Genomic DNA, 23,733 nt, shown 5'->3' on the forward strand with positions numbered 1-23,733 from the left:
CTCCCAGACAAATTAGGATATTAATCTGGATTATCCAGATGCTCACTTTATGTAGAAATAAAATAAGAGAGGAGCTAAAATATAGCCATATAAGAGTTTTACAAAAGAAGTCCTAAATAATTGAGAGTATCCATATCTAAGTGTCCCATAAATGTAGTGAGTTGGGATTGGGCATAAATACCCTTTACTAAATTGCAATGGTGGACACTCCAGAGTTATTCGGGTCATGAATAACAGAATAACACAGTTGGAAGGTACCTTGGAGGTCTAGTCCATCCCCCTATACCATTTCAGACAAATGGTTGTCCAAGATGTTTTTAAAATCTACAATGTGGGAGCACCCACAACTTCTGAAGGCAAATTGTTCCAGGAACTGTTCTTTATATGTTTTAGCCTTCAGTGCACTAACCATCTTTGTTGCTCTTCTCTGCCCTCTTTCTAGAGTCTCAACATCTTTTTTACATTGTGGCAACCAAAAATGGATGTAGAATTCCAACTGGTAGTCTTGCCAAGGCATTGAGAAATGAAGATGGACCCTGGCCTGATTCAGAAGACCTGTTCTTAATTTTTTGGAAATGGAAGTTTGCAAGGACATTCCCATTAAAAGAAGGAATTCCTCCTGAAATTATCACATAGCTTCTCAAATTTAGCAGAAATTTGTTTGGTTGGGTGTATCTCCCTTCTTGGCTTTATCATGGCTTTATCTTTCTAGCATCCAAGAAGCTCTCAGCTCCTTCTTGGACCTGGATAAATATATAGCATGTAAGGACTGTGTTACAATGTGTACCCTTAACCAAGGTAGAAAAAGTCTGTTTTTGCTAATGCACCTGCAGAAACATGTAATAATATGACCAGGTTTTGTATGGTGTCTTCTGTTATTCTGTTGTTTTGGAGAGAAACTGTTAATTATATACATGTGCTGATTTTCTTCAAACTGTGTATGAGATTAACTAGCTTTCAAAGATAGATGTTATTTTTTTTTACTCTAGTTGCTCATTTTTTGTTTTTCTTCTCTGTGTTCTCCTTTGAATGACATATTTTGTTGACATCTGGTCCAAGACTAAATATAGCTGAGCTAATCTTTAATTTACAACCTTGCACAGAACAGTGGATTAAATTCAATTCCTGCAGGTTTCTTTCATATCTATGGTTCTAAGCAGCATACCAGTTTTGTGCATATGTTGACAAATGTTTACAAAAAAAAGGTAGGGGGAAAAAGCAATAATCTTAAGGAAATGCTAAACAGTCTAAATTGTCAAATAAAGATACCAACAAATACCTTCCAATATTCTTCACAGCAGTTATGAGTACAATTATATTTTAACCTCTCTCTTCCTACAGTTACATTGTGACTCTTTTTATCTATAATCTTTCCTGTCTATGAAAATCATAAATCACAAATTCATTTTCTTTTCACCAAAAAAAAATCTATAATGGGTTTCCAGTCACCAATACAGATGTTGCCCTTTCTCAAATTGGTCAGTTTGTCCATCTCCAGACGTTCTGTCAATTTCACAATCTGTTCCTCCCTGGTGGGTAGTTCTGAATGTTTCCTTGTGTAATCTCACCACAATAATCACATATTAAAATAATGTTCCTTGGCATTTTCCTATCTGATCATCCATCAGTCCGCAAAGAAAATATTGAATATTTATCTTTAAAATCTTCTGTATTTGAAAACTATTTTTTAACCTTTTTTTACATGTCCGACCATAATAAAAATGTCAATTTTCACATTTTTATAGCTCTACATTTTCAGCTCTACAAAGCTTTTCAATAAAAAGCCCATGATATAATATTTGGATATATGTTTTAGTCAAATTGCTTTGAGAAACTTGATTAAATGTAATTTCTCTCATCTTTGTCCTAAGTGCTCCTCATCTCACTATTTAGCTCTTTCCCCATTTGAAGCAGGTAGAATGAGCAAAATGTTCAAAACCCTTAAAAAAAAGCAGCATGGGGGAGGGACTTCTAGATCTCTCAGGGAACCTTGTCCATTTCCTTTGGAGTCACCAGCTCAAACCCCTCCCAAATCACAACACCAGACCATCGCACCAGACATCTTGACCTTCCTTGCTTAGGTCAGTGAAAATATCAGCATTTTTATCCTCCAGATAGCCTGGATAATATTCCTCTCAGAGACCCAGCAGTTGTTCTGAGGGCCTCTCCTTAGCTTATAAGAACACCCTAAATGTGGCTGCTACATGGCTTTCAGCAGACATAATAAAGGTAGGAAAATATTGCTTCTCTCCCATACACCATCACCCTGAGGTAATCCCCAGCATGGGCTCTTACAAATATTCACTCAGATTCCCTTTCATTTTAGTAAGATATGGCAGATAACATGAAGGATGAGACCTATTAGACCTCCAGCTGGCTTTCAAAAGCAACAACTGAAACCCAGAACCACCAAGGATCTTGTAGCCGAGCACTAAGAGTAAGAGGCCATACAGGTTCTGGGCCATACAGTGGGAAAACCTTTGAGTAGCAGATCAGAAGTCACCAAATATGGCCAATCTTCTACATGTCCCTATTAGGATGGTCCTACTTATTCCTCAGTGGGTTAGGACGCTGAGCCTGTCGATCAGAAGGTCGGCAGTTTGGCGGGTTGAATCCCGAGTGCCGCGTAACAGAGTGAGCGCCTGTTACTTGTCCCAGCTTCTGCCAACCTAGCAGTTCGAAAGCACGTAAAATGCAAGTAGAAAAATAGGGACCACTCCGGTGGGAAGGTAACAGCGTTCCGTGCGCCTTTGGCGTCTAGTCATGCTGGACACATGACCATGGAGACGTCCTTGGACAAGCGCTGGCTCTTCGGCTTTGAAACAGAGATGAGGACCAGCTCCTAGAGTCGGAAACGACTAACACGCATGTGCGGGGGAACCTTTACCTTTACCTTTACCTTTACTTATTCCTCCAGCTCCCCTCTTTTACTCAAACCTCAAGTTAATGCTTACAAGCCAAGATATACATATCAATTATCCCTCTCCAGATAAGAAATGTTATCTCCCCTCCCCCAGCTAGGCACATCAGGAATATAGGGACTCCTAATTGCACCTACCAACCACTTGGGGATATTTTAGGGTGGGTTTACCCACAGCCTCAGAGATGTGAAGCCCAAAGGGGCCTCACTCCACCAACTGTGTCCACAGAAAAATAAGGGGAACCACCAGGTCCCCTCAAACCATTTTCTGAGTGGGTGTGACAAGAAATCAAGTTGCATCATTCACCGTGCAGTAGACACTGCCGGTGTCACAGCTGCAGACCTCACAAGCCCAGTATTTATTTGATAAATAAGAAACTTCAGAATATAAATATATTAGTGGCTTACATGAATGTGGAAGGGCAACACAGAGATGTCAAGGGGAAAAGAAAAAGAAAAACTTGTATCCTTTCTATACACTCAGGCTGTCACTTCCCTGCCTCTTAGTTGGCTCCTATCCAACAATTGACATTTCCAGAACTGTTGGGAAATGAAATTTCACTTTAGGAATTTAAAATCAGCTCCAATTTAGGATTGAAAAACAGAGATCTAATGAGAAAGAAAATCACAAAAAGACCCTACTCTTCAGATTAGGTTGCGTTCAAGGATACTGATTGACTCTTTTGCATTAAAAGTTAGGCAGGATAAGGGTTGTGTCATCAACATTGAGTGTATCATCCAGCAGCCTCTGGAGACAAGAGACCATGATGAAGGATGGCAGAAGTCAAGTCCCTGGGTTTGAACTATCTTCCTCCAGCATCACTTTCTAGACATGTCCTGACACGAAGAGCCACAACACCCTCAGGGGTCTTTTTGTGAATTTTCATGTATTGGCTATTCTCTAGCTGACCCTCTGCACATGGAGTCTTGGAAGAACTTCAAGATCCCAAGAGGAGTCACTTATCATTGTAATTATCACCATCCTGGTCTTTGAGACATCTTGACTGCTTTGATGTGAACATCAGATTGAAGAAAGATTAAAGGGATCTTGCATCAGAAAGGGATAAATGCCAGACATTACACTCTATGTAACACAAGTTTTGGGACAGCCAGAGATTGTGCTCTTGATTGTACCTTTCTCTCCTTTCCAGGTGAAGATTGGTTCGTCTGTGTCTCAATCAGGAAACTGAGTGTGCTTTGAATTCTTCTAATTTTCCTTGTTCTTCTTTAGAAACAGGAAGGGGGTTCATTCTGGCCTTATGGATCTTCTGTTTCTGATGGTGCTAGTGTCTCAGGCAGTTTCTGTGAAGCTTAGGATGAAATGCCCACTGAATTTTGAGAACCAGGATGGGAAAAAACCATGGAACTATTACAGGCCAGGAGATAATTTCATTGGTATAGTCACCTCTATGACAAGAATATTGCATGAAATGTTGCCTTTCAACAGGGATCCTTCTAGTCAATCTCATTCGTAAGTTACTTGGTGTGATGGGGTTGTATTCCCTCCATCACATTGCAGTTCTAACACTCTTATTTTCTTTTTGTTACACTTATTCCTATGTTGCAGGACCTGTCTAATTTCTTGAACCATTTTGATTTCCATCCCTTTCCTCTTCTGTGGTATAGACTCAAACCCAAACATGAGGAAAATGAAAGCTAAAACATGTCCAGATTATTTATCCATTCTCATCAAATACTGAGCATATCACTGGAATACTGAGTTCAGTTTCAAGCAGTGATTAAAAGAGTCATTGATTCCTCTGATCAACCCATTTACAAGTTTATATAATCATTCATTGATATTCAATACTTGATCTTAGAGGAATAGAGGATGATTTCTTTTTACAATTGCCTTTCTGGGTCACTTATGAAACATCCTCTTCATTTTATGTTATTCTACTTTAATAATTGAATGATTTTGAATGCAGATAACTGGCCAGATGAAAATTGGGACTGCTACAAATAATGGTTTATTTGTGATTCTTAAGCCTGGTGGAGGACTACCTTCATCCTATCTTTTTAATGCTCATAAAAAATACCTGCTGATGGGTGGCTATCATTTGTCTTTGGCTTTGGATCTGTATTGGCTTAAGACACAGTAAGCTTGTGGAGACAAAGGGGACTAAAATGGAAAAAAATACTTTTTCTATTGATGATGATAACAACATGAACATTTTTTACAGTATGGTAAATGATTTTAAACTGCGAATCCTGATTTTTGCCATTCAAATGGTCAACAAGAACCCCCAGTTTCTGTACAATCTCACACTTGGCTACAGCATCCATGACAACTATGTCAATGCTCTTGGCACTTCAGATGCCTTGATGGACTTGCTGTCTACTGGAAAAGCCAATGTTCCCAACTACAGCTGTGGAAGGAAGGACAACCTTTTGGCTCTTGTTAATGCAGCTAAGAGGGAAGCCTCCATCCAGATGTCAACATTAGTAGGCACCTACAAAGTCCCACAGGTTTGTGTGTGTGTGTGTGTGTGTTTCTCTATCTGGCAAAATGCAGTTACAAATTCATCTGACGGTGATGTTGTCTATCACACATTTTTCTAGCTATCCAAGAAGTAGGTTGTAGTCTTCTTTGTTGAACGCATTGCTGAAGTCTAAATATACTATATCTACAGCTTTCCACTGGTCTACTAATTTAGTGACTTGGTCAAAGAATGAAATAAGATTGGTTTGGCATTATCTGTTTTTAAAAAATCCATGCTGGCTTCTAGTTATAACTTTATTTGTTTCTAGATGTTTGCAGATCTGTTTTTGATTATCTTTTTCGGTATCTTCCCAGGTATTGATTTTAAGCTGATTGGTCTGTAGTTTCCTGGGTCTGTATTCCCCCCCCCTTTTTTTGAAGATTGGAACCACATCAGCTCTTTTCCAATCCTCTGGTAGTTGCCTGGTGCTCCAGGATTTTTGAAAGATATGGTACAGTAGTTCTGAGATGACATCTGCCAGCTCCTTCAGAATTCTGGGATGTAATCCATCAGGTCCCCATGATTTATGTTCATCAAGCTCAGACAGGTGTTCTGTTACTATTTTAAATTTATTTCTAATCTGTCTTTTTCAGTTATGTTTTTGGTATGTTAGGCTATAATTTCTTTTTTGTGTGAAGACTGATGCAAAGAATGAGTTAAGCAGCTCTGCTTTCTCTCTGCTGCCTGTTACATCTTTGCTGTCTTCTCTCTTTAGTGGGCTGACTATTTCCTTGATTTTTTTTCTTCTTGTTATTTATATGTTGAAAGAAACTTTTTATTTTATTATCTTTGACTTTTGTTGCAAGTCTTTAATCATTCTGAGCTATCCGTTCAGTTGTGTCCAACTCTTGGCAATTCTATGGATTTCTCCACATCCTCCTATCTTCCACTGTTTCTTTTAGTTGTTCTATGCTCTAACTTGCGACAACTTTGATGGCGTCCAGCCACCATGTTTTTGGCAGCCTGGTTTCCTTTTATTGCTATGTGATACATATATATATGATTTGCATTCTTTATTCTTTTTAACTTATTTAATTTTATTTTTATGTACAGTCTTGTTAATCTTACTTTATATTCCTTCACATCCTGTATCTTGATAATGGTTTAATGAATAATTAATTGCAATAGTACTTTGACTTATTGTATATACCACCTCATAGTGCTTTGCAGCCTTCTCTAAGTGCTTTACAGAGTCAGCATATTGTCCCCAACGATCTGGCTCCTCATTTTACTGACCTTGGAAGGATGGAAGGCTAAGTCAAACTCCTGGTTGTGGACAGAGTTAGCCCACAATGCTGCATTCTAACCATTGCGCCGCCACAATAAAATATTCTAAGATGTAGATGAGTAGCAAGTTGGATTTATTAAAAGCTAGTATTTTGGATTTGATCTGACCCCAAATATAATATAGCAGTCTTCATTACTTTTTCAGATCAGTGAGGCAATTGTTTCAGAGGCTCTGAATGATAAAAATCAGTTCCCTTTTTTCCACTCAATACTCCCCAAAGAAGGGATCCAATACCCAGGTATTGTCCAAATTCTCCTCCATTTCAGATGGACCTTGATTGGCCTCTTTACTTCAGACACAGAGGAGGGAGAGAGGTTCCTGAGGACTTTTACTCCTCTGCTTATCAGGAATGGAATTTGTGTTGTTATATTACAACGATTCTCAGAAACTGGACATTCAACACCTCTTAGGGATGCCATCTCTAAGTGGAGACAAGTCAATGTCTTTGTGAACTACATAGAACAGGTTAGCGTTTGGGACAGAATTTGTACTTTGCAGTTAGCTTTTGAAGCTATTCCAGGACCCATTGAAGGGAAAGTCTGGATTGTGGAAACCATTGAATATGTGGTACTGCCTTCGAATAGCCTTTACAAATATGTCCATAGTATTTGGAGCTTTGCTTTTCAGGAGAAAAAAAGGACAAAATATGATGCCTTTGGAAACAAACATTTAGTGAAACTTGAAGATCGGTGTTTTCACTGTTCTTTTTCAAAGCACCTTTTATCTGTCAAAGGCCGGAGAAGATGCATCCAGAAAGCACCACTGAAGCCTTTAGAGGAAAGGAGAAGGATATTTATCCCTTTTCAGCAACATTTGCACAGTGTTATTAGAACTATGGCCCACACCTTGAAAGCTGCATATTCTTCCAGATCCAGAAGGAGAAGCAAGAAGGGCAAAGCCAAGTTGGAGGCTCCAAAGCTGCAGCCATGGCAGGTATGTAGTACCTACCAGTTTCCATGAAACTCCAAATGAGATGGGGAGGAACCTTCTCAACCTCATTCTGCTACAAAAAGACAGCAGGTTGGCAAATCCAATCGCTCATGGAATAATGTTGTGGGTGATGGGAGCCAAGAGGTTTTGGCCGAATCCTGGCAACACTTCTTTAGCTACACATTGAACTCCTCTATATGCTGACCTTTTCCTTTTCACTCCTTATATTGTATATGGGTAAAATCTCTAAAAAAAGTAACACTACAGCCTATCCTGCTAAGTTCCTGCCCCAAATTTGAAAATTCTCCTGCACACAGAACACACCTTTTTTGAATAGATCATTAGTGCCAAGAGGCACAACAACATCAACATCACAATCCTTACTAGCATTCTTGATAGTCCTAGCAATGCACCTCTTTTATCTACCGGTAGTAACACCAGGCAGACACCACACCTCCTTCAATACTCCACATCCTTTCCTAAATAGACACCTCTTCCAGTTGAGTCACCAAGCAAAAGGTGGCTTCTTTTTTTAGATACCCTACTCCAGACATGTCAAACTCGCAACATCACGTGACGTCGCACAACGTATCGGGACAGTTTTGCCATTGCTGGCAATGGGATGGGCACGGCTTCCTGATGACGTGTCCAGCCCATGGGCCGGCAGTTTGACACCCCTGCCCTATTCACACACATGGCTCATTTGCAACACCTGGTGCAGATTATCCCTTATCCAAGGCAATTTTTACCTCATGGACCACAATCCCCTGTCCAGTTAAGTTGTCATCATCATCGTTATCATTGTCGTCATCATCATCATCATCATCATCAACAGCTGAACCTGTCACCTTAGAATTCTATTAAGTTCATCTGGGACGCTACAACTATTATGAAGGGACACGCCAAAAGGATCATGTTTTTGGCCCATAGCTTTCACTCTGCCAGATCCAACAATTGTCCATACTGCCCTTTTATTGAGGGGTTTTTGTGGAAGAGGAGCCTGATAGCTGGGCAGTTCAATAGAATACACCGGCTGAGTTGGCCACCTAATTTCAACCCAAAGAGCACAAACCCAAATACTCTTCACAAACAATCTGTCTGTGCAAACTAAAAACTAGCAATCTGCATACAAATAGGACAGAATCCAAACTTCTAAAAAAATACCATGAAAAACAGTAGCAAAACAAGTGTTGCACTTAACTAAACCAGACGTACAGTTAGATAGTTATGTTTCCTGTCTGGTTTACCTGGAAAAAGATTAGCCTGGCAACCTTCTTGAGAGCTCCAAGAATTCTGATAATGACCCTGTTTTTCCCCCAAGGCATTTGTAAATAATCTCTGTTTCTTGTTCATTTTATTTCTTATGTGTACTAAAATGTTGCTTGGGATAGACAAATTTGGTCAATTATATTTTATCACTATGCGTTTTTCAATATATGATATATCAATTTATTTGAGCCTTTTTCACTTTTGAAGATAATGGTAACACTTGTTCTCCCAACTGATCATATCTGCAAGTTAGGCAACTGTGAAAGGAAGATTCAAATGTGAAAAGACTACCTGGGCTAACTTTTCTGCTTTTAAAATCCCTTATTCTTGTAGTTCCATCCATTTCTGGAAAATAATGAGTTTTGCAATATGTCCAATCGGAAATTGTACTTAGACCAAAATGGAGATGTAGCAGCAGATCTGAACATCATAAGTTGGGTGCTCCTTCCCAAATTGGATCCCACTGACAAGCAAATGGGGAATTTTGAAAGGCAGAGATTTACTATCAATAAAGATACTCTGTCATGGCTAAAGTTGCTCAACAAGGTGGGAGAAATATTGGTGTCCTTTCTCTATTTATGAAAGCCCATTTCAGGTTGGCCAAGCCTAATCAACAAGGTGGTTGACCTTTGCTGAGAATTGAACATGGAGAGTAGAAATCTCAGTTTTCTTAGACTGCTTGGAAGGCTTCAGTACTATTGATCAAGGTGTACTTTATATGCTAAAATATGGAGCACTGTTCTAAGCTGATTCTGCACTGTTAAATATGGAATGCAGGGTGACTAATTTTTAGGACCCAGGCCATGGGCATTTTATGGGTCCTTTCTAATCTGGTGTCTCTAGTGAAAGAGGCCCTCAAGTGCTGATAATTGGGGTACCAGACTCAATTTTGCTTTTTCCTTGTTCAAAAATAACCAAGTAAAGGCAATTCTGTTATACTGGTCCCAAGTTCAGGTTTGGACCCAACCCAATGAAATTGAATCCAGACTGGATAGATACCTTCTTGGTCCTTGTGGCAAATATGCCTTTGGATTTAGATTGTCCTGGCTGGGGACAGTGTCCCCTGAAAGGGAAGATACACAGTCAAAAAAATGTTTTTAAGGAGGCCAGATGTAGCCATAGTTTTCTTTCATCCTGCTGAGATAGAGCAATAGGCCTTCTGCTCATTGGAAGGGAGGTCCAAGGCATTCAGTTCACCTGTAGTCACAATGACTGGTCTGAGGTGAGATAATGCCCTGACCCAGAAAACTAGAGCACTGAATCATGACTTTGATCTAAACGAAAGCCCTTCCTCATAATGGAAGTAATAAGGAAATGGAAGGAAATGTTACTTAGATTTAGCTTTTGGCTTGTAAGAGGGCATTTCATCTGATAACCCCTTGAATGACATTGTTCATCATGATTGTTGGCTACTTTAAAACTCTCTAGGCAGAAATGGAGCTCCAATTTAACTAATAATAAACATGGCTCTGTCTTTCCATTCCAGTTGTTGTCTTCTGGTTGTAGTTCTCCAACTGAAAAGACTTGTCTTTGATATCTAGCTGGGCCCTAGAAATAACCTTTTCCAACAAAAGGTTCATAGTCCTGTTCATTTCCTGCAGCATAAGATGCTTGACCTTTTGAGGGACATACTTTTATAACCTTACCTCTGTATCATTTAACTAAAGTTCTAGAAACTAGGCACTAATTTTGAGTCTCATTTTACCAGGGTTGCAGCGATATAAATTAAAAAAAAATAGATAAAGAAAGACCATCTCCTTTAAGGTTGAAAGTTCTAATTTGTAAGCACCTTTTCCTATTTATCATAACTGAGAGACTATTTTAGACAACTTTCAAATGAGGAGGGGTGCTTTGCAATGTTTTATGAAATCTTTAAGAATGAGATCTACCAGTCATACATTTCTTTCCTCATCACATTTATTCTATTTTCATACATCTAATAGAACAAAATTAATAAATAATTAATAAATCTTTAGGAATAAAATTTATTCTAAAGACTCATGGATATATGAAGAATTAAGGAATTAATGTTAATATGGGCATGACAAAGGATAAAGGACCCACTGGTTGTTAATTCTTAAATCTCTTTTAAAGTTCCATTGTTTCTAACTTTATTAAGTAGAAAAATCCTTTACTGCAATCAGATATTCCAAAAGCAAAAGGGATAAACTAAAAGAAGAATCTGTCAGTAGTTGTACAGTATTTTCCGCAACTATTTGGAACTAGTTAGAGAGTTCATATGAATCTAAATGAGGAACATAATCTTTGGCTAATGTTCATTTTGACCTTTATTTTCACTGGATGGTTAGTCCTAAAATATTTTATTTCGCATTCTATGTTCTTCTGTTTAGTCTCTGCCTTATTCCAAATGTGTGGAAAATTGTCATCCTGGATTCGTCAAACGGGCTCGAGAAGGGGAGCCAGTTTGCTGCTATGATTGCATTCCTTGTCCAGAGGGGACCATCTCTACTCAGGAAGGTGGGTAACACAAAAAAGAAAAAGAAAAAAAGGAAGGCCTGGTAGAAGTAGATTCATCCTGGATATTTTCATGAAGGTGCAAATTAAAAGTCAGACTGAAACTCAACTGTTGTTTCTTTAGTTTGAAATGCACAATTTCTCAGATAAGAGGGTGTGGCGGATTGGGCAACCTTTACTACTGCCAGATAAAATACTTCTCTTTTTTAGTTTGGATGTACTTTCTACATCCTAGTGAGAAACACTAAGAAGGCATTACTGATCCACAATGAGGTGCTGTTGTTAGTTATTACCATCCACCCCATATTACTACTGCTCCCATTAGCCATTCCAGATTATTTCCATGACTAGAGCTTTCTCTGCCAGCTTACTAGAGTACCCTAGATAGAAATCTGAGTGCTGAGTCTAAAATCTGAAATCTGAGTTCAGTATATTAAGAAGTGCCATCCTTCAGGACTCAGAAAGTCTGTCTAGAAAGATTCACTGATTCATTATTAACCTCTAATATTGTAGATTTCTATGGAGGTTCTGAACATTTCATAGGAGATAGGTGACATAGATGATAGATAGATAGATAGATAGATAGATAGATAGATAGATAGATAGATAGATAGATAGATAGATAGATAGATAGATAAAATTATATTCTTCATTTTTTTACTTCAAAAATTCTTTGAAAATGCTTGGGGTATCAGCTATTGCTTCAAGAATATATTTCTTGAAATTCAAAAGGTCAGAATGTTGAACAAATGTTGTTTTTTGTTTTCTCAGATACGGAAAAATGCACCAAGTGTCAAGATGCTAAATATCCAAATGAGGACCAAACCCAATGTATTCCCAAAGTTATAATCTTCCTGTTGTATAAGGAACACATAGGCATCATCTTGGTCTCTTTTGCCCTACTCTTGTTCTTAACTACAGGGTTTGTGTTAATCATATTCATTAAATACCAAGAAACTCCCATTGTCAAAGCCAACAACCGAGACCTCTCTTACATACTCCTGGTCTCCCTCCTGCTTTGCTTCTTGTCTCCTTTTATTTTCATTGGCCAACCAAGAAAAGCCACCTGTCTCCTCCGACAAACAGTTTTCAGCATCAGCTTCTCAATTGCCATTTCTTCTCTTTTGGCTAAAACAATCACGGTGGTGTTGGCCTTCCTAGCTACAAAACCAGGGAACCAAGTAAAGAGATGGTTAGGGAAAACCTTGGCAAACTCCATCATCTTTTCTTGTTCTGCTGTCCAAATTATCATCTGCTCCATCTGGCTGGAAGTTTTTCCCCCATTCCCTGACTCTGACTTCCACTCCCAGTCTGGAGCAATCATTCTGCACTGCAACGAATGTTCTGTTGTTATGTTTTACATCACACTCAGCTACCTGGGCTTCCTGGCTGCCATCTGCTTCACAGTGGCTTTCCTGGCCAGGAATCTTCCTGGGGCCTTCAATGAAGCAAAGTTGATCACTTTCAGCATGCTGGTCTTCTGTAGTGTCTGGGTGACATTTGTGCCCACCTACCTGAGCATCAAAGGGAAATACATGGTGGTTGTGCAGATCTTCTCCATTTTGTCCTCCAGTGCTGGTCTGCTGGGCTGTATCTTTTTCCCCAAGTGCTACATTATTATTCTGAGGCCAGACCTGAATACAAAGGAGCAACTTACATCAAGAAGAAATGCAGAAATATGAGATTGAAGAATTTAAGTCTGAACATTTCCCAACAGTCCAAACCTAGAAAATGGTCCCAGCTGCTCTCCATAGATAAGTAAATGGGTTTTACTTCAAATAGTTAAAGGGTGTTAGAAAATATTGTTCCCAATCTTGTACAGTAGAATTCCAAGATGTCCACTAAGGTTTTTTTTAATCGCTAAGGCACCCTATCTGTTTAGTGCCCTTGTCCTACCTGAGTCCTGAAATGCCACATCCAGGATTTGTAAATATGCTCTTGTGAAAACTTGTTCATATGCCAGAAATGTATAGTGGAGGGGGGGTGGTTTAAAAGGAAATTCTCTATCTACAAACTGTATAATAGAAGCAGAAAGGGCCTGAATGTCACTAATGTCACCTCCAGTCATTGCTCAGCTGACCTTACTTCATGGCCAAGGGTGGCTGAGAATTGGAATGAAAAAGGGGCCACACACATTTAACAAACCTCCTTAGCCAAAATAAACTTTTAGACACAGTCTGTTGCCTTAAACACACTCCTAGTTGGTTCTGGGGTTTTGATAGTAGGACAGGAGATGGGATCAAGCTCACTACTAAAGGACTCAGGTTGGAATTAGGAAAGTTTGTTAAAGGAATTGCTGAGGCAGAAAGTTGCACCCATGGTGAGTGTAAGGAATGGTGGGACACTGCTGCCTAGCAACAAGAAAGTTACAAGTTAGAAGGACATGCTAGAACACAGGTGTCAAACTCAATCTCGTTATGTGATGTATTGTGACTATCACAACATTTTTTCCTTTGCGGAGCTGGGGTGGGTGTGGCCTGCATATGATGCATTCAGCCCATGGGCTGTCAGTTTGAAGGATGCTAGAAGGATGCTAGCTAAGGCACATAGATATATAAGCTTTGATAACCTCTAACATTATAATAGTAAAAGACACACCTCTTTTAATAAGAAATCTTATTAACATAAACCTGTGATGTAAAAAGAAGGAGGGTAAAGTAGAAGAATTCAACCAAAAGAAATGTGTCAAGGAACCAACGAGTGATTCTTAGGGTGTCACACTTCCTTAATCATAACTGTATGAAATTTGTGCTTTTGTATTGTTCAAGGTCTTGGCTCTTTTAGTTGCTGAGATCCTTTTGCTGGAGTACTCCAATAAAAGAAGCCAAAAATGGCATTCCATGTGTCCTGTGGTCTTTACTGGCTTTGGTGTCAGGTTAGGACCTATTTTGGGTACAACACTACAACACATAGATGACCTGTTGTCATCCCTTGTCCAAGATCAAAAATTATGAATCCCACTTTTGACACCAGTTTCTCTAGAATCAAAACACAGAATCCAAAGCAAAGAATCAGATCTCATAGTCTTAGCTATAAGAAACATTTGCAGCTGTAGTTGGGAACATTGGCCTCCCCCTCCGAAAGCAGGTCCAGCAAAGCTTCTGAGGTCATTTCTGCTCTGAAATAATTGTCATAGGTGTTGTATCCCAGGGTGACATTGAACAAAATGATGGGATTCTTGTTGATCACTTCAATTGCAAAAAGGAAAGATAGCATTTTCCAGTACTCTGTTGCTGCTTTGCTGAGAGTATGAATATATCAGGACATAATCAATGGAAGCAACATGTTATTTAACTGTTCTTTTAACAATTGTATTTTTAATCCACCTAAGGTGAGAGATTTGGAGGTATTTTCAAATCTCCAAAAAAAATCTCATCTATCTGAATGGAACTCTGGGATTCTTTCAATTTTTCTTTTATTTTTGCATAGTGAATGCATATTATGTCTGAGTTAATCTATTTATTGATAGCTTTCTCTATTTTGTTTTTTAAAAAAATATTATTTTCCCCCCAGAAAATGAAATATTAATCAAAATAAAAAGGAAAGAAACAAAAAAAATATGCAAGAAATTAAAAAGAGAAAAAAAAACACCTGATTTCCAACCTTCTTTTCAAAATATTTATTTATTTTATTTATTTATTTTTATTACATTTATATCCCCCCCTTCTCCGAAGACTCAGGGCGGCTTACAAACTTAGCAGTATAATATACTGCTAAAATATAATTTTACATTTCTGTAAATTCTACTTTTTCACAATCTAGTCCTCCACTATGGGAATTTCATGATACTTCCATCATTGTGCCTATAATAATCTTGCTGCAGTTACCATATATAAGCTATGAATGCTTTCTAACTCACTGTTCAGAAATCCCAATAAAAAAAAAGAATTCTGGTTTCTTCACAATTTTAGCCTTTCAAATTCTTTGCATTATTGTGTCATTTGTATCTAGAATAGAATAAAAGAGTTGAAAGGGACACTGTAGGTCATCTAGTCCAACCTCCCACCCAAGCCATTGTGCCTATAATAATCTTGCTGCAGTTACCATATATAAGCTATGAATGCTTTCTAACTCACTGTTCAGAAGTCCCAATAAAAAAAAGAATTCTGGTTTCTTCACAATTTTAGCCTTTCAAATTCTTTGCATTATTGTGTCATTTGTATCTAGAATAGAATAAAAGAGTTGGAAGGGACACTGTAGGTCATCTAGTCCAACCCCCCACCCAAGCAGGAGACCCTACACCATTTCTGACAGATGGCAGTCCAGTCTCTTTTTGAAAGCTTCCAGTGATGAAGCTCCCACAACATCTGAAGGCAAACTGTTCCATTAGTTGATTTTTCTCACTGTCAGAAAATTTTTCCTTATTTCTAGGCTGAATCTCTCCTTGATCAGTTTATATCCATTATTCCTTGTCTGACCTTCAGGTGCTTTGGAAAAAAGGTTGATCCCCATCCTCTCAAATTTTGGAACACTGCTATCATGTCACCCCTGGTCCTTCTCTTCATTAACCTAGTCATGCCCAGTTCATATTTTTAGTCTCAAGTCCCGTAATCACCTTTCTTGTGCTTCTCTGAACTTTTTCTAAAATCTCAACATCTTTTTTACCTAAAATGTTTTAGTTTTTGAACGAGTCCACCCTGCATGATAAAATGTCCCCCCATGCTTTTCAAAGTTTCTACATTTGTTTGAAATATGGTCACACATTTTTGGTAAATTCTCTGGTGTCATATACCAAGAATAGATCATTTTATTAAAAAAGAAAATATTTTCAATAATAATAATAATAATAATAATAATAATAATAATAATAATAATAATAATAATAATAATAATAATAATAATAATAATAATAATAATAATAATAATAATAATAATAATAATAAGAAGAAGAAGAAGAAGAAGAAGAAGAAGAAGAAGAAGAAGAAGAAGAAGAAGAAGAAGAAGAAGAAGAAGAAGAAGAAGAAGAAGAAGAAGAAGAAGAAGAAGTTGGAAGGGACCTTGGAGGTCATCTAGTCCAACCCCCCCTGCTCAGGCAGGAAACCCTATACCATTTCAGGCAAATGGCTGTCCAGTCTCTTCTTAAAAACCTCCAGTGTTGGAGCATTCACCACCTCTGGAGGCAGGTTGTTCCACTGGTTAATTGTTCTAGCTGTCAGGAAGTTTCTCCTTAGTTTTAGGTTGCTTCTCTCCTTGACTAGATTCCATCCATTGCTTCTTGTCCTGCTTTCAGGTGCTTTGGAGAATAGCTTGATTCCCTCTTCTTTGTGGTAGCCCCTGAGATATTGGAACACTGCTATCATGTCACCTCTCACTCTTCTCTTCGTTAAACTACACATACCCAATTCCAGCAACCGTTCCCTATATGTTTTGGCCTTCAGCCCCCTAATCAACTTTGTTGCTCTTCTCTGTACCCTTTCTAGAGTCTTGACATCTTTTTTACATCGTGGTGACCAAAACTGGATGCAGTATTCCAGGTGTGGCCTTACCAAAGCATTGTAAAGTGGTATTAGTACTTCACTTGATCTTGATTCTATCCCTCTGTTAATGCAGCCTAGCACTGTGTTGGCTTTTTTGGCAGTTGCAGCATACTGCTGGCTCATATTGAAATGATTGTCTACTAGGACTCCGAGATCCCTCTCACAGTTACTACTATTGAGCAAGGTACCACCTATACCAGGGGTGTCAAACTCAGTTTCATTGAGGGCCACATCAGCATTGCAGTTGCCCTCAGGGGGCCGGGTGGGTGTGGCCTGGGTGGGCGTGGCCTACTAGGTGGGCGGGCATGGCTAGAGTGTGTATGGCCTACTGGGTGGGCGTGGCCAGCTCTACATCTTCTCATCAAGGGTGCCTATGGGGGCCTGGGCAGGAGTGGGACAGATCTGAGGGTCTCTGGCAGAAGGAGGGTCTCTGGGCCAGGGCCAAGGCAGAGGGGGCCGTTCCCTCACTGTTTCCAGGATGGCTTCGCGGGCCACATGAAAAAACTTCACGGGCCGAATCCGGCCCCCGGGCCTTGTGTTTGACATGTCTGACCTATACTATACCTGTACATTTGATTTTTCCTGCCTAAATGTAGAACCTTACTTTTTTCACCATTGAATTTCATTTTGTTAGATAGTGCCCAGTGTTCGAGTCTGTCCAGATCCTTCTGTATCTTAAGCCTATCTTCTGGAGTATTGGCTATTCCTGCCAGCTTGGTGTCATCTGCAAATTTGATGAGTTCCCCATCTATCCCCTCATCCAAGTCGTTGATGAAGATTTTGAAGAGCACTGGGCCCAGAACAGAGCACTGGGGCACCCCACTACACACTTCCTTCCATGTAGATGCAGTTCCATTGAGGACCACACGCAGAGTATGGCCTGTCAGCCAGCTACGAATCCATCTGGTGGTGATGCTGTCTAACCCACATTTTTCTATCTTATCAAGTAGTAGGTTGTGATCTACTTTATCAAATGCCTTACTGAAATCCAAGTAAATTATATCTACAGCATTCCTCTGGTCCACTAATTTTGTCACTTGGTCAAAGAATGTAATAAGATTTGTCTGGCATGATCTGTTTTTGACAAACCCATGTTGACTTTTAGTGATGACTTTGTTTGCATTAAGGTGACAGAGTGTAAACTGAATACCAGTTACCCAAATTCTCTCCATCTCTATTTAATATCCAAATTTAATAGTGCATTCAGTCATGCAAGTTTAACAATAACAGTAACGGAAGGGACCTTGGAGGTCTTCTAGTCCAACCCCCTGCTCAAACAGGAAACCCAGTACCAATCCGGATAAATGGTTGTCCAATCTCTCCTTAAGAACCTCCAAGCATGGAGCACTCATAGCTTCTGGAGGGAAGCCTTTAGTCTCTGCTTAATTGTTCCCATTGTCAAGAAATTTATCCTAGGTTGCTTCTCTTGATACACAATATAATTGTGCAAATTATCTCATTTTTAGTGCAGAGAAAAAGGTCAACGTTTCTGCATTTTTCTACCTGTGCTGATGACCTCATTGGGCATGAGAGTGGTAGAAGAGAAGAACCACCCTCTTCTCCATCCACAGTCCAACTCTGCTAAGAAGATGTCAAGAAAAGCAGATGTTTCTTCTTCAAAGTCAAGAAAATTAGAAGATCTCTACTGATGATTTATTTCAGCATTTCAAATCAGACTCATCAGCTGAAAAAAGGAAAATGGATCACCAAGGATGAAATGAGACAGAAAGAGAGAAAAAACTTTGTCGTACTGATAGATTGCAGTCAAAGGAGATTTGTTGAAGCTTAATGGTAGAAATAACACCCTCGTTGCAGAGACAATGCCACCAATGAGCAACTCTCCTGGCTTGTAATAGTTCTGTTGGTGTACCTCGTCCCTCTTCAGAGTCAGGATGCATTTGGTTCTGAGACCTGCCAGAACTTTCTGAGGCAGCAGAAGCAGCAGAAGCACCAACATGTCCCTGATGGAGTCACCAGCCTTGCTATGAAGACACAGTGACATGAACAAGTGGAAGAAACCAAACCCCTCTTCTAACACAGAAGCTCCAGAGATTTCCTAATCTGCACCTAAGATTCAAGGTGCTGGTAATGACCTATAAAGCCCTACATGGCATGGGTCCGGATTACCTACGGCAGCACCTGCTGCCGGCATCAACTTCCCTCCGTCCAGTGCGCTCCCACAGAGTGGGCCTCCTCAGGGTGCCTCCGATCAGAGAATGTCGATTGGTGGCCCCCAGGGGGAGGGCGTTCTCTGTGGGCGCGCCAGACCTTTGGAACCGTTTGCCGGTTGAGCTCCGGATGGTCCCCGACCTTCACTCCTTCCGGCGCGATTTAAAAACTTATTTATTTGAACAATCTGGCCTGGTTTGATGGGTTTAGGGTTGGATCTAATTTTAACATAGTTTTAATCATTGTATTATATTGGGCATGATTATTTAATTCTTTTAACTTCTTTTAACTTTTGTATTTATATTTTGATATTTATTGCCCTGTGCACCGCTCTGAGTCCTTCGGGAGAAGGGCGGTATAAAAATTTAATAAATAAAAAAAATAAATAAATAATTCAAATAGAATCCAGCCAAGGCTTCAAATCTGAAGGGGAGGGGAGTATATACAGCCCCTTCCTGTCCTAAAAACCTTCAAGATTCTCTATTTCTCCAGGGCCATTTATGCCCCCAAGAGTTTGCAGAGCAAACACATTAGCCTAAAAGGCTCTGATATGATATTAAAGTGGAAGCATATTATGGCTGTGTTTGTGTGATATCTGAAAGCAATCCAAAATGTCTTTTGAGATTTAGCACCAAGAGAAGAAATAAATCACTGTGACTTGGATAATAACAACAAGAAGAGACATCATTTCTCTAAATTCTGAGTGAGTCAACAAGTAGGTGCCCAATGGGAGGAATCCTAGATGGGAAGAAACTCTGAAGATAAGCCAAGTAATGAGAGAGGAGAACTTTCTCCCAAACATCCTTTAGAAAATCTCTTGGTACATTCTAGTCTCAAGAGAGAATTTTAGCATCAATCTGAAATGTTAATCTTCAATATGGATATAAGTGATTTTGGTTTGTAATGTATTTGGCTTGGTGGGGAAACAAAGGAGTCAAGGAGGGGCTAGCACTCCCTGAAGAAAGAACTCACATTTGGGGAAAGGAGATGGAAAAGGGGACTCTTTTGGGGGGTAGGGGTGACCCTGGCAGGTAGAAAAACAGTTGCATTTGCATTAGCCTCTTATTTCTCCAGGGTGGCACATTTGATGTAAAGGAAAAAAGACAGCCCTGATCTTTAGTGGGAGGGCAAGTCCAAACTGTGAAATCATATAGTAACACTTTTTGCCTAAAGCCAAATTCTCAAGCAGTAAAGGTTTCCATTTAGGGCCTTCTGGGTCACTATGCCCCTTCATGGATTACTGCCTTGTCGTGGCGAAGGGGCTTGCGTAATTCAATGAAGCTATGAGCTATACTGTGCAGGGCCACCCAAGACGGACAGGTCATAGCAGAGAGTTCTGACAAAACGTGATCCACTGGAGAAGGAAATGGCAACCCACTCCAGTATCTTTGCCATGAAAACCCCATGGACAGTACCAAAAGGAAAAAAAAGATATGATTCTGGCAGATGAGCCCCTCAGGTCGGAAGGCATCCAATATGCTACTGGGGAAGAGCAGAGGGCTAGTACTAGTAGCACCAGAAAGAATGAAGCGACTGGGCCAAAGCCGAAAGGACGCTCAGCTGTGGATATGTCTGGTGGTGAAAGGAAAGTCCGATGCTGTAAAGATTTTCTCTCCATAGGAACCTGGAATGTAAGATCCATGAATCAAGGCAAGCTGGACGTGGTCAAACAAGAGATGACAAGACTGAACATCAACATCTTAGGCATCAGCGAACTAAAATGGACAGGAATGGGTGAATTTAATTCAGATGACCATCAGGTATACTACTGTGGGCAAGAATCCCTCAGAAGAAATGGAGTAGCCTTCATAATCAATAAAAGAGTAGGAAAAGCAATACTGGGATACAATCCCCAAAATGACAGAATGATCTCAATTCGAATCCAAGGCAAACCATTCAATATCACAGTAGTCCAAGTCTATGCCCAAACTACCAGTGCTGAAGAGGATGAAATTAACTGGTTCTATGAAGCCCTACAGCACTTTATAGAACTAACAACCAAAAATGATGTCCTTATCATCATGGGGGATTGGAATGCTAAAGTAGGAAGCCAAAAGATAACCAGAATAACAGGCAAGTTTGGCCTTGGAGTACAAAATGAAGCAGGGCACAGGCTGATAGAATTTTGTCAAGAGAATATGATGGTCATTGCAAACACTCTTTTTCAACAACCCAAGAGACGGCTCTATACATGTACATCACCAGATGGTCAACACAGAGATCAGATTGACTATGTGCTCTGCAGCCAAAGATGGAGAAGCTCTATACAGTGAGTAAAAACAAGACCAGGAGCTGACTGTGGCTCAGACCATGAGCTTCTCATTGCAAAATTTAGGCTTAAACTGAAGAAAGTAGGGAAAAGCACTAGGCCACCCACGTATGAACTAAATCATATCCCTGATGAATATACAGTAGAGGTGACAAATAGATTTAAGGAATTAGAGTGCCTGAAGAGCTATGGATGGAGGTTCGCAACATTATACAAGAAGTAGCAACTAAAAGCATCCCAAAGAAAAAAGAAACACAAGAAAGCAAAAAGGCTGTCTGAGGAAGCTTTGCAAATAGCTGAGGAAAGAAGGGAAGCGAAAGGCAAGGGAGAAAAAGAAAGATACACCCAATTGAACGCAGAATTCCAGAGAATAGCTAGAAGAGATAAGAATGCCTTCTTAAATGAACAATGCAAAGAAATAGAAGAAAACAATAGAATAGGGAGGACTAGAGATCTCTTCAAGGAAATTGGAGAGATGAAGGGAACGTTTCATGAAATAGGGGCATGATAAAGGACCAAAATGGCAGGGACCTAACAGAGGCAGAAGAGATTAAGAAGAGGTGGCAAAATTGCACAGAAGAACTATATAAGAACAAGCTTAATGTCCCTGATAACCACGATGAGGTGGTCACCGACCTCAAGCCAGACATCCTAGAATGTGAAGTGACATGGGCCTTAGGAAAGCTGAGCAACAAGAAAGTTAGTGGAGGTGACAGTATTCCAGCTGAGCTATTCAAAATCTTAAAAGACTATGCAGTAAAAGTGCTACACTCAATTTGCCAGCAAATTTGGAAAACTCAACAGTGGCTACAGGATTGGAAAAGATCAGTTTACATTCCAATTCCAAAGAAAGGCAGTGCCAAAGAATGTTTAAACTATTGCACCATTGCACTCATTTCACATGCTAGTAAAGTTATGCTTAAAATTCTACAAGCTAGACTCCAGCAGTATGTGGATCAAGAACTACCAGAAGTAAAGGCAGGATTTCGATGAGGCAGAGGAACTAGAGATCAAATTGCCAACATATGCTGGATCATGGAGAAAGCTAGAGAGTTCCAGAAAAACATCTACTTCTGCTTCATTGACTATGCTAAAGCATTTGATTGTGTGGATCATAAACTGTGGCAAGTTCTTAAAGAGATGGGAGTACCAGACCATCTTATTTGTCTCTTGAGAAATCTATATGCGGGTCATGAAGCAACAGTGAGAACTTGACACGGAACCACTGATTGGTTCAAAATTGGAAAAGGAGTCTGGCAAGGCTATTCTATTGCCCTGCCTTTTTAACTTATATGCAGAGCACATCATGAGAAAGGCAGGGCTAGATGAATCAAAAGTTGGAATTAAAATTGCTGGGAGAAATATCAACAACCTAAAATATGCACATGATACCACTCTAATGGCAGAAAGTGAAGAGGAACTAAAGAGCCTCTTGTTATGAGTGAAGAAGGAGAGTGAAAAAGTTGGGTTGAAACTAAACATTAAGAAAACCAAGATCATGGCATTCGGCCCTCTCAATTCCTGGTAAATAGATGGGGAAGAAATGGAGGTAGTGACAGATTTTATTTTCCTGGGCTCCAAGATCACTGCAGATGGGGACTGTAGCCAAGAAATTAAAAGATGCTTGCTCCTGGGGAGGAAAGCCATGGCAAATCTAGACAGCACATTAAAAAGCAGAGACATCATCCTGTCAACAAAAGTGCGTATAGTCAAGGCTATGGTTTTTCCAGTTGCAATGTATGGTTGTGAAAGTTGGACCATAAGAAAGGCCAAGCACCAAAGAATTGAGGCCTTTGAACTATGGTGCTGGAGAAGACTCCTGTGAGTCCCTTGGACTGTAAGGCGATCAAACCAGTCAGTCCTAGAGGAGATCAATCCTGACTGCTCTTTAGAAGGCCAGATCCTGAAGTTGGAACTCAAATACTTTGGCCACCTAATGTGAAGGAAGGGCTCAATGGAGAAGAGCCTAATGCTGGGAAAGGTTGAGGGCAAGAGAAGAAAGGGATGACAGAGAATGAGGTGGCTGGATGGAGTCACTGAAGCAGTAGGTGTGAACCTAAATGAATCCAGAAGATGGTAGAGGACAGGAAGGCCTGGAGGAATGTTGTCCATGGGGTTGTGATGTGTTGGACATGACTTTGCAACTAACAAGAATAACAAGGGTCAGTATGAGAAGTGAACTGCACCCCGATTCCCTCTGTTTTGCCCAAACTCTCCCTGGAGGATAATAATTCTCCCTCTCATGAGGGATCCCAGGCTAATTTAACTAGCTCTTGGATTCAAAGTTTGTTGGGCATTTTTCTGGAGAGAAATGGAAGGGGAATAATCCCCATATGGTTCAAAATGATAGGGCAGAGATAAAATTAAATCGGTCACCAGGAATTGAGAGGTTTGAAAGCTCCATCCTACAAAATTGGTTCTAGAGGGAATACATGGCACCTGAGGCTGAAGAA

The sequence above is a fragment of the Vipera berus genome (assembly GCF_964194415.1).
Source record: "Vipera berus genome assembly, chromosome: 2".
Lineage (NCBI taxonomy): Eukaryota > Metazoa > Chordata > Lepidosauria > Squamata > Viperidae > Vipera > Vipera berus.